The sequence below is a fragment of the Bos indicus genome, chromosome 4 (assembly GCF_029378745.1).
Source record: "Bos indicus isolate NIAB-ARS_2022 breed Sahiwal x Tharparkar chromosome 4, NIAB-ARS_B.indTharparkar_mat_pri_1.0, whole genome shotgun sequence".
In the NCBI taxonomy this organism is placed as follows: domain Eukaryota; kingdom Metazoa; phylum Chordata; class Mammalia; order Artiodactyla; family Bovidae; genus Bos; species Bos indicus.
Genome location: NC_091763.1, coordinates 117,815,712 through 117,827,819, shown reverse-complemented (window position 1 = coordinate 117,827,819; position 12,108 = coordinate 117,815,712). Strand labels below are relative to the sequence as shown.

General features: G+C 55.8%; 1 protein-coding gene across 5 annotated transcripts in view; it reads right to left on the bottom strand.

Moving 5' to 3' along the window:
- The window catches only part of LOC139182817 (hepatitis A virus cellular receptor 1-like), a 23,955-nt gene extending 11,847 nt beyond the window's left edge, over positions 1-12,108 (bottom strand). The window contains exons 1-4 of one of the 5 annotated variants that reach the window (XM_070788485.1): positions 11,626-12,092; positions 5,524-5,734; positions 4,662-5,169; positions 428-4,579 (exon numbers count right to left, since the gene is read on the bottom strand). The gene's annotated coding sequence lies outside the window, so the exon portion shown is untranslated. Of the gene's footprint in view, positions 1-427; positions 4,605-4,661; positions 5,170-5,523; positions 5,735-11,625 lie in introns of those variants that run through there. The other 4 variants (XM_070788486.1, XR_011566389.1, XM_070788487.1 and 1 more) reach the window with 4 other exon arrangements.

Below are 12,108 nucleotides of genomic sequence, written 5' to 3'. Positions count from 1 at the left end.
GCCAGCCTGCAGAGGCAGGTCTTGGCTTAGCCGCGCTCGGCCAGGGGGCAGGACCACAGCTTCCTCCCCTGTGAGGAGTGAAGGAGCTCGTCTGCATGAAGGTTGAGAAACGTGGAGAGGGCCAGAGCATCGCTCAGAATTTGGGGGGCAGGAGTGAGCGTGCCCCACGCCTCTGCTCTTCCTGTTACTCAGAAACACTTGGCACATTTCTCTCAAGCCAAATCTCCCCTGCAATTAGGGTGGATTTATACGACTACCCAGATCCCAAGTGATTTCATTGAAACAAATATTTAGGGGTATAAGTATGCCCCACGCAATACTGGGGACATAATTATACTTTTAAAGATATCACTGTGCATCTGAAACTCAAGTTTGAGCACCCAGAGTATTTTCATTTCCTAAAAAAAAAAAAAAGAGGCCATCTTACCTGCTGTGGAAATTGACTCGTGTGGTCAATGATGAAAGCACAGCTCAGCACCAGGGGCTGTGACACTGTAACTGAGATTTATTCCAATCCTCAAATTTTGAAAAGCATGACACAGACACGGGGCTTCCCAGGCGTGAAACCCAGACGTTGGCTGACTCAGGGTTCAGCCCGTGTGCACCTCGGGACAGAAGCCGGGAATCATCGCCAACACCTGCAGAGGTTCTGCCAGTGTTTGGCCCTGGAAATATTTTCATAATGATGATTAAATCAGATGTTAGTGGTGCCTGCTTAGGAAGCTCCAGTGATGAGTATTCTTTGCTTTCTTTTATGACTCTGAATATTCTGATTAAAGTTTAATTAAAAAGTAAAACATTTCAATCCAGCTCCTGCACTGCCCTGAAATTCAGGTTGGAACCCTGAGGTTGAGGGTCCTGCTCTCAGCCCACGCCGTCTCCTCCTTCACCACCTTCTGTCTTCATCCAATTGTGTTGACACCAGCAGGCCCCAGCCCTGCCCCTCCCACAGGACCTAGCACTACAAAAGCTAGAACTGGGGAAATATGAGTTCTCAAGTGATTTTGCAGAAAAGTAAATGTGTAGGCCCACGGGAGTCGGTCACTGAGCTTGGTACAATCGTGTGCGTCGTTCACTGTTTACAGACGAGCACTTTTACACCAATTAGCACCAGCTTCTCGAAGGTAAAGATTGAATCTCATGTTGTCCGTTCACTCATTTATTCACTCAGGCATGGAACAAACAGTCCCTGAGCCTCAGAGACGGAGGCCAGAGGTAAGGATCAACGTGTGCCTGCCATCAGAAGAGTCACAACAGCTGGGGACACTTGAGTGAGTCGGGAACAGTCTCAGCACCAGCGCAGCGGGCAGACCCACAAACCCAAGCCCTCAGGAGACAGCCCTGGGCATCAGGCCTCCATCATCGCCTTCATTTAATCTGCACTTACTGGGCATCTGTTAAAGCCAGGCCTTGCTCCCGGTGCTTTACATAAGACAGCCCGGTGACAGCCGACATCTGAGCAGAGGCGGTGGCCCTTGAACGGAGACTCAGACGAGGAAACGAGGTGTGTTCAGGAAAGACTGGAGGAAGAGGGTTCCAGGCAGGGGAAGAGTGGGGACAGAGTCCCAGGGCAGGCTTTGGGTTTGGCTCATGGACCCGAAAAGTGGTCAGTGGGGCTGCTGCAGGGCCTGCAGGGGCCCTGGGCCCAGGGTTTCCCATACACTGGTCCTCGGTCGTGAGGAGGTCCCACTGATGAGACGAGGAGAGTAAGGATAGTAGCGGTGACCTTGTGCATAAAAACTCAAGCTTATTCGATTGAAAAGATCACCTTTGTTCTGAAGTTGGTCTTTTCAGTCCAAGAATGTTCTGCCATTCATAAAATGATGGTGTTAATAACAGTGCATGCATGCTCTGTCGCCTCAGTCGTGACCAACTCTTTGTGACCCCATGGACTGTAGCCCGCCAGGCTCCTCTGTCCGTGAGACTCTCCAGGCCAGAATACTGGAGTGGGTAGTCATGCCCCCTTCCAGGGGATCTTCCCAACCCAGGGATCCAACCTGCATCTCCTGTGTTGCAGGGAGATTTCTTTATCCACTGAGCCACCTCGGAAGCCCGCTAATAATAGGAGGGCTTTTCAAAGTCCCTAACAATAAGTAAATAGGTAAAAAGGAGAGAGAAACGCACACATGCACACGCAGAGAACACAGAGACACAAATGCAGAGAGAGGCCAGTCCCCGAGGTTACGGGCCCGTTTTGTAAAATTTTAGATGACATCCAAGTGTGGAAAGCACTCGAATAACCTACTCGCTTATGGTACAGGCAGGGGAATCCATCTTCAGACAGGCTGAGAAACACCCCGAGATCACACGGGCTCCCAACTCGGGTGCCCGACTCCTTCTCCACTGTGACTCATCCCACCTGTCAGCCGTCACAGGTCCATCCTAGACCTGGAACTCACAGACGGACGGCCCTCCTCCAGCCAGCACATGCTCTGGGCCTCCGTCGGGAGAGAGCAGACCCCGAATTCCACACGGAGGTCATCTGAGTAGCAGACAGCCACTCCTTCCTGGCTACAAAGGCCTTCTTTCCTCCTGCTCAAGTGGAAGGTTAAACTGTAGGTGACTGCTAACAAAGGTAAAACTATAATAATTTTAAAAATCCAAGAAGCCAAGTTTCCACAAATTAATTAGGTAATTTGTTTCAGAGCCTCCACCGTGAATTACCCACGAAATAAAGATCTGATGCACTTACTGTTCTCCTGCACCATCAAGCTGAACTGGTAAATTAGTGATCAGTTCAGTTCAGTCGCTCAGTCTCGTCCGACTCTTTGCGACCCCACGAATCACAGCACAACAGGCCTCCCTGTCCATCACCAACTCCCGGAGTTCACTCAAACTCACGTCCATTGAGTCGGTGATGCCATCCAGCCATCTCATCCTCTGTCATCCCCTTCTCCTCTTGCCGCCAATCGCTCCCAGCATGAGAGGCTTTTCCAATGAGTCAACTCTTCGCATGAGGTGGCCAAAGTATTGGAGCTTCAGCTTTAGCATCATTCCTTCCAAAGAAATCCCAGGGCTGATCTCCTTCAGAATGGACTAGTTGGATCTCCTTGCAGTCCAGGGGACTCTCAAGAGTCTTCTCCAACACCACAGTTCAAAAGCATCAATTCTTTGGTGCTCAGCTTTCTTCACAGTCCAACTCTCACATCCATACATGACCACTGGAAAAACCATAGCCTTGACTAGATGGACCTTTGTTGGCAAAGTAATTCTCTGCTTTTGAATATGCTATCAAGGTTGGTCATAACTTTCCTTCCAAGGAGTAAGCATCTTTTAATTTCATGGCTGCAGTCACCATCTGCAGTGATTTTGGAGCCCCAAAAAATAAAGTCTGACACTGTTTCCACTGTTTCCCCATCTATTTCCCATGAAGTGATGGGACCAGATGCCATGATCTTCATTTCCTGAAAGATGATGCTGTGAAAGTGCTGCACTCAATATGCCAGCAAATTTGGAAAACTCAGCAGTGGCCACAGGACTGGAAAAGGTCAGTTTTCATTCCAATCCCAAAGAAAGGCAATGCCAAAGAATGCTCAAACTACTGCACAATTACACTCATCTCACACGCTAGTAAAGTAATGCTCAAAATTCTCCAAGGCAGGCTTCAGCAATACGTGAACCGTGAACTTCCACATGTTCAAGCTGGTTTTAGAAAAGGCAGAGGAACCAGAGATCAAATTGCCAACATCCGCTGGATCATCGAAAAAGCAAGAGAGTTCCAGAAAACATCTATTTCTGCTTTATTGCCTATGCCAAAGACTTTGACTGTGTGGATCACAATAAACTGTGGAAAATTCTGAAAGAGATGGGAATACCAGACCACCTGATCTGCCTCTTGAGAAACCTGTATGCAGGTCAGGAAGCAACAGTTAGAACTGGACACGGAACAACAGACTGGTTCCAAATAGGAAAAGGAGTTCGTCAAGGCTGTATATTGTCACCCTGCTTATTTAACTTATATGCAGAGCACATCATGAGAAACGCTGGGCTGGAAGAAGCACAAGCTGGAATCAAGATTGCCGGGAGAAATATCAATAACCTCAGATATGCAGATGACACCACCCTTATGGCAGAAAGTGAAGAGGAACTAAAGAGCCTCTTGATGAAAGTGAAAGAGGAGAGTGAAAAGGTTGGCTTAAAGCTCAACATTCAGAAATTAGTGATAGTCACACATAAACACAGTAGAGTCCCACAGTGCTCATATCCCCAGGGTCTGACAGTTTGCAGACTCCACTGAGATGAACTCACCCAGACTCCCACCCATTTTCCTGAGAGTAAAGCTGAGAAAAACAAACAAGAATTCTCTGAGTGACAAACAGGCCTTTTGGACTACTCATAATCCCCAAATATTTTGTTTGTGTATAAAGAAATGATTGACTGTGCCTGCTACGGGCTGAAGTGCCAGCGACTAGAGAGAGCAGCAGGGCTTCGTCCTTCAAAGCCTCCCAACGAGAGGGTCCCAAAGGATAGCGGCAATGAGCAGAATGCCCAGGCCCCTCAGGAAACGAGGCCCAAACCACCCACGAAGGCTCATCTCCCAAAGGGCCCGGGAATGGACTTCGATGCTATTGGGTACCACCTGATGTCCTTGGCACCGTCTTGCTCCTTGATGGGTACCACCTGATGTCCTTGGCACCGTCTTGCTCCTTGGTGGGTACCACCTGATGTCCTTGGCACCGTCTTGCTCCTTGGTGGTAACTTCTACAGCCATTATCCACAAACACAAGTAACAAAGCAGTTTGCAAGTGAGTATGAAGCAAACGGGTTCCTGCTCCCATCCCCTGATTTGGATGTGTGTGTATATATGTATTTTTTAATCTCTTTTTGAAAGCTCCATCTACTCTCTTCTTCTAGCACTTCACCGATGAAAGACGCTGAAGAATCAGCCCCATGACTGTTCTACGATGAACAACCCTACTTCTGCTTATTTTCCTGAGCACTTGGAAAGGATTTTTTTACCTTCGGTTCTGACTTAATGAGAACACACCCTCTCCAGGTGGATATAGCCGGTGAAGCTGCCTTTTCCCTGGTAGACGAGCGGAGTGTGCGATGTTCAGCTTGTCACTTAATTGCTGTAGGTTGTGGTTTTTTAATCCATTAAATAGAGAAATTCATGAAACTATTGCAAAGGATTAATGAGATAATATTTGTAAAGTGATTGGAGATAATCTGTTGAAAAGCACATATAAATACAGAGTATTACTACTAAGTCTCTAAGGAATAATAAAATGTGTAATGACATGCCTGTGGTAATCTATACTTAATTATGTAATTTTCTAATACCCAGAAGGTATGCACAAGCAGAGATGAGCAAATTGCATTGTGTGGCAGTCATTTTGTGAGGTCACTGGTCATTAAAGTTTAATCATGCCCCATTAAAAAATAAAGATTTCTGTTTTCACTCTCTCCCAATAATTACTAATAATAACATGTGCACATGGTGAGGTATGAAGTCATATCGATTTTTTCAAAGCGAGTTTTCAGAAGGTCCACCCAGCCACCTCCGGCCATGCCCACACCCACCTGTCGGGACATCAAAGATGCGCCTTCTGTCTTCGGGGGCAGACACGAGCAGCTCGTGTGCAAGGCAGCGACTGACACAGCACGAGCACCGCTATCCGAGCTGGGACCTGGGAGTTCTGGAAGAGGCTCGACGGGGTTGGAGACTTCGGCTCTGTTCCTGTCATCAGAAGCTCCGTGGTTCTGGGACAGAGCGAGCGTCCTGTGAACATTTCTGAACAAGTAAATTAGTGGATGAGTGAACGAGGCCTGGATAAACCCAAAAGTATCTCCCAGAGCAGGGCTTTGAGCTGGGCCCTGAGGAGGAGTGACTTGATCGCACATCCAGCCAGCAGGCCCAAAGGACTCATGGGGTGTGCCTCCGAGTAGGAATGTGACGCTTCACCCCAGGGCTGGGGACGTGCTGGGGACCTGTCACAGGGGCCATCGAGTCTGGGGGTTCTTAGCTCCAAATCCTCCAAAAAGCTCTTTGGTCCAAAATCTCAGGCCCAAGGCAGACCCATACTTCCTGGAAACCGAGTATTATTACCATATCTGCTGCTTCCAGCCCAGCACACGCACATCCGAGGCCACAGGCCAGGACCCCCAGAGGCTTCCATATAGAGTCCTGAGGGGTGTGGCCGCTCCCAGATGCAGTGGCCGTGAGCTGCGGGTCACCATGGAGCAATCCAGGGCAGACGCACTGTGCCCGGCCGAGGCAAGCGCACTGTGGGTTTCCGAGTTTTTCCATCGGCCTCTGGGCACAGGCTCCTTAGACAGCTGGTGGATCCAACAGGTGGCAGCACCTGACGGCTTGGCGCGCTCCCTGGCGCCCGGCTCTGTGCACAGGTGACCTCGGGTGAGCCAGGCCAGGGCTCAGCTTCCTCGGGTCTCAGGTAGGAGCAAGTGAACCTGCCTCACCTCCTCTCTGACACTCCCCTGCACCCACGTCGTGCACCGGAGCCCCCTGGAGCTCGCCGCAAACCAGCTATCATGGGAATCAAGGAGGATCCAGAGAACAAGCAGGCAAGAGTCTGTGGGACACTCCTGGACGCTGCCCAGTCTGGGACACTGGACAGGTGTGGGACACTCTGGTCTCACCACCTACCTGCCCCCGGCCTCAGCCCCTCCGCCCACCAGGTGAGGCTGTTGGACGAGCTCAGAGGCCCCGTCCTGGCCCCCAGGTGTGCCAGCATCATCTGAGACAGGTTGCAAACACCGATGCCGATGGCGGGGCCCAGAATCCACAACAACGGCCCCCAGAGTGGACACGCCAGCCAGGTGGGGGGATAAGCACGCGTGTCTCCAGACCACCTCCCACCCTGCAGCTGGTGCGCCCCTGGACACGGAGCTCCATGGCGGGGAGGGGCCGCAGCCTCCCACCGGCGCCTCCATCGGTGGCTCATTGGTCACCGATGACCAATGACCAGTCATCCAGGGCTGCCCGCCAGCTTCCTCCTCCCCGTTTGTGAGAGACTCTATTCACACCAAGGTCTGCACCGTCCCCTGGGAGCCACAGCTGCATCCTGGGCCCCGTTGCTGCAGATTCCAGAGAGAAGGGCTTGACGTGCTCCCTGGAGGGCGAGTCCCTGTGACTCACCACTGATGCCTGTGCTCGAGACGCGGAACGGCAGGAAGTGAAACGCCACCTTCCCTCCCTGCTCTCCAACTTTCCCCCACCTGCCACCTTCCTTCAAACCTCAGCTTGTCTTGGTTTCCAGCCGGATTGCTGAGGACCTACTGCGCACAGGGCCAGAGCAGTCAGACACACAAGCTGTCAGGTCAAACTGAGTCAGCTGAGTCTCTAATAGTCTGGTTTCTAAACCAATTTAGGTTCTCGGCTCCCATCATGAATGTACAAAATCTTTTGGGATTTCCAAGGTTGGGGGGACCCCTGAAATGGCTTGACCCGAGGTATCTTTTGACAGTGAGGACGCCGGGTGCAAATCAGGTCCCTCTCAGAACCCAGCCTCCGGCTGAGGGCAGGGGAGATTTCTCCACACCCACTGAAGCTGACGACCAGGCCAGGTGGGCACACGGGTGCCACCCACAGCCCCCGGCCCCCACTAACACCAGTGGCTGGACGCCTGTTTGCCTCCACAGCGCAGGACAAATGAAGCTTCAGAGTGTTCGTCTTCCTTTCAGGAGCGTCACTGAAGGGCCACAGCACTTCCTCCACAGGACGCAGCACGGTTTTCCAGAGAAAGTGAGCATGTTCTGTCCAGCGGAGTACAAGGCGTGAGTCTGGGTGGGGGTCCTCTGCCCCCTTACCTCGGGCTGCCCCTGTGCCCGGCTCATTTCACTGCCATTCACACCAGGAAAGCCACCATCAAGAGAACACAGGTCCCAGTGTCTGTGACCAAACGGGAGGGCAGGGGCTCGGGGACACTTGTCTGGGGCTTGCTGTTCTTCAGTCGTGTCCGACTCTTTGCAACCCCGTGGACCACAGCACGCCAGGCCTCCGTGTCCATCACCTACTCCCAGAGCTTGCTCAAACTCATGTCCATCAAGTCAGTGATGCCATCCAGCCATCTCATCCTCTGTCGTCTCCTCCTCCCACCTTCAGTCTTTCCAGCATCAGGGTCTTTTCCAATGAGTCAGTTCTTCGCATCAGGGGGCCAACACTTTTACTGGAGTTTCAGCATCAGCATCAGTCCTCCCAGTGACTGTCCGGGATGGTTCCCTTTAGGATGGTCTTGGGCTGGCAGGGCCTTTTGCAACAGTGTTGAAGTGAACCCCCAGCACCCCGCCCCCCGCCTCCTTTCCTGTGTTCACAAGCTCGTACCTGGGAGTTGCCACTATTTTTTAAACACGGCGTAAGGCACCGGATTCGGGCCCTCTCTCCTGCCCCTCCAGCCTCCTCTGTCCTGCCCAGGTCCCCGGAGGCAGACCTCTGCCCACTGCGGCCCTGGGCTCCCGTTCCTCTCCTTTGCAGGGCATGGGGCAGCAGGAAATGGCACCATTGGCCACTCTAAGCATCACCCGTGTCCTCGGGGGACAGGACTCCACGTCCCCTAGAGTTCAACACTCAGCTCCCCAACACACCCTCACAAGGAACAGAGCCAGGAACAAGCCGGATGGTGCGACCCTCACCAAGGAGCTGCCCCCAGCTCCCCCCTGCTCTCCACTGACCCGGGATGGCACCAGCAGGAGGGGCCACTGTGGCACCCAGCCGGCATCCTGCCCCCGGAGCCCCTGCAGCCCCACCCACTTCCTGCAGGGTCATCAGGGGTCCAGGGGTGAACCCCGCAGGCAGGTAGAGGTTGCTGGAAGGCACCCCCACCCCCAACAGGCACTGTTGGGAAAGCCCCCTCCAAGTGCGGCCCCACCCCACTTCAGGACACCCGGGCATCTTGACCGAGCAGGTGGGAGGGTCTCCCCTCTGGGCCTGGGGGGAGGAAACGAAACCCAAGGGAGGAGGCGGGAGAGGAGGGAGAGAGGAGGGACAGGCAGAGCGGATGGAGAGCGGGAGCACGCGGGACCCACGGCTGCAGCGAGAGTCACGACACTCCAGAATCCACACGGGGGGAAAGCAGCTGCCATGGGGACCCGAAGGCACCCACTCATCTGGGCTCCCACACAGGTGTCCCCACAATCGGCTGGACATCGGGGGGCAGGGCGGGGACTGGGGGGCAGGCGTGGGTCCGTCCTCCCACGTGCTCCTCCCCTCCCCTCCCTCTCCCCTCCCCTTCCCTCCTCTCTCCCCCTCCCTCCCCTCCTCCCCTCCCCATCACCTCCCTCCTCCCCCTCCCTCCTCCCCTCCCCATCCTCTTCCTCTTCCTTTCCCCCCTCCCCTCCCTCCTCCTCTTCCTCCTCCACTCCACCCTCCCCTCTGTCCCTCCCCCCTCTCCCTCCTGCCCCCTCTTCAAAACACTTGAGCTCAAGATAAAAACAAACAGTTGGCAAACTATTGAGATGAGAATAAAGAGTTAATTTTTTCAAAATTCTGGAGGAGCAAGGCGGCCGGGCCCTGCAAGGTCGAAGCCAGAACCGGGCATTAAGGACAGCATTCATCTTGGCGTTGCCGCTTGACGTCTTGCGGCCCATCAGGGCCCGTCCGCAGAGCTATAACCATGCAATCCAATACTGCAAGGACAGGACGCCAGAAGCCCAGGCCGGGTATTTTTATAACTGACGCAACCCCAGGCGGAGGGTCTGTGCTGAGTGCCCGCCCCCACCCATGTCCCTGCAGCAGGGCACCCGCGTGTCAGGACCCCCCACCAAGGCTCGCCTGGGAGAGACCTGGAGCTCCAATACCTTGGCTGGACCAAGGGGACTGGCGGCTGGAGCCGAAGAGCCTGGACGCCTCCCGCCCCAGCTGCGCAGTCAGCCATTGTGACCTCTCATGCCCGCCGCCCTGAGCCTCAGTCTCCCCATCTGCAGCCCTGAGACACGCACGCCCAGCATCACGGGAGACACGAGGGCAGGTGGTGCGGAGCTGCGCCCGGCAGGGCAGATTCCTCTTCACCGTGGGTCATCGCCACCTCCTGTCGAGTCGGGGGGAGGCATGCTGGCCCCACGTGCCTCCCCTTCACTGAGCACCCAGCTGCCCAGGCAGGCGCCCCACTCCACCAGCGCCCCAGTGCTGCGTGACCCGCAAGTTCCCCACGAGCGACGAGACGAGTTCTGGGGCCTCGGGTCCACGGCCCAGCTCGGCCTGAGCGATGGCTCGCTTGGGGCCCCCTCCACTCTGGGCCCTTCCCCGCCAGCACCGGGGCACCCCGGGCCCTGCCTGCTTTGGCACCACCCCCTCTGGCCCGTGCCCTGCCTCCTGCTGGGTCTCGTCCGCAGCAGACGCCACCAGCAGCAGCTGCGTGTTCTCACTGCCGTTTCTCTCCTCTCGAGAAGTGAGCTCCCGCAGGAAAGGTTTTCCTGTCTCCTCTGTTCACCTCCTGGAGCCCCGTTACCTACCGCATGGAAAACGCATGCTCATATATCTCTCAGGCAAGCATGAGTGGGCCAATCGACCAGTCAAAGGCCCTTCCCAGCCCCTTCCCCTCATTCTGGGTGATGCAAGGGGCTTTGGGGGCCACCCCAGGGGCCAGGTTGAAGCAGTCAGCTTCCTTCCTCACCCGCTACGTGCCAGCCTGTCCCACAGCCAGAGTCTGGGCCACTCTGAGGTGGGTCCAGAAGTTACGGGTCCCCTAGCTGGTCCCGTCGGCAGTCACTGCAGATCGCAGCATCAATGGGGCCACAAGAGCCTTCAGGGACCCCCCCCCCACCTGCTCACTGCCACCTCCCTGGGTGCCAGGCCCCTCCCCGTCTCCCAGAGCACCAGCTCTTCCCCTAGGGCCTGCGAGGAGCGGTCCTCAGGACCATGCCCGCCAAGGGAGCCTGGGACTGAGTCCCAGGGCCGTGGGTCCTCGCTCAGCCCTGCCGCCAACAAGCTTCCCACCGGGCCCTGTCCTCTGGGCTCCCCTCGGGCACCCGCAGAGCCGTGCGGAGCAGCGTGCCACCCCACTGGCCTGACCTGTCCCACCAGCACCTCGCTGCTATTTCCACACCAGGAGGAGCAAGTCGCAGGAGAGGTTTCAACACCTGTATGGGGTTGGGGGGTGCCTGCTCCCTGCCCTCTCCCGGGACCCCTGGCTGGTAACCAGGCTGGAGTCCATCAGCGGAGGCAGCGCCGTGTGCACGGCCTCCCTCTGGACATGGGCCTCCGGCCAGGCTGCAGGAACGGCCCCACCATTCTTTGAGGTCAGCGTCCAGCACCCATTTCACAGATAAGGACACCAAGGCCGAGAGATAAGCCAAGCGTCCCTGAGACCGAGCAGCTGGGCCATAAACCCCAGTGTCCATGTGCCACATGTTGCTGGGATTCCATCGGGAGACAAAGCAGTCTCCAGGTGACCTAGGCGTGAAGGCCGCCCTGCCGTGGTGGGTGGTGGGAGGCGCACCCTGGACACCCAGGAGAACAGGCGGCCAGTGCCTCTCCTGGGAGAGGAGAGCCCTTCCTGCGGCCTCGCCCGCCCCCACAGTCCTCCACAAGGCCGGCTTCTCTGCCCCAGCCCCACAAGGCCCGGTCTGTGTGCATCCAGCTGTGCGACCCGCTACATTCCTCTGTACCGCGTGACATTCCAGCCGCCCCACCCGAGTCCTGTCGCGTGGGGGTGAGACTTTACTCACTGCCCTGCCATCCATCCAGGAGAGGTCAGACAGGCCAGATCCAGGATCCGCTGGGGCTTCTGGAATGTAGGGGTGCGGGCCCCGGGGCCAGGAGCCCCCCAGACCCCCACGCCCTTGCGGCACGTCCCAGGAGAGAGCCCGAGGGCGGCTGCCAGCCAGGCCCTGCCGAGAGTTAAGGTTCTCAAGGCCCGCTTGTTGCAGCGTCGCTATCTCAGACACCTACGGTTCTGAACGGGACAGATGGCCAGGCCGGGCGTTGAGAATGGCTGGCACTCGAGGTTCCATTGTCCCGGGAGAAAGTGGGCTCCTGTACCCAACTTCCAAGCGGTCCTGTCCTGAAGGTCACCGACAATGTGACCACGCCGGGCAGCCACGGGGCGAGCAATGCTCTGCCAGATGAAAATCCTTTTGTTGTCGGGCCTGGAAGGTCACACAGTGCCCTTTGAGATTGCCTGGCCAGCAGGAAGTCCCCCTCCCTACTCC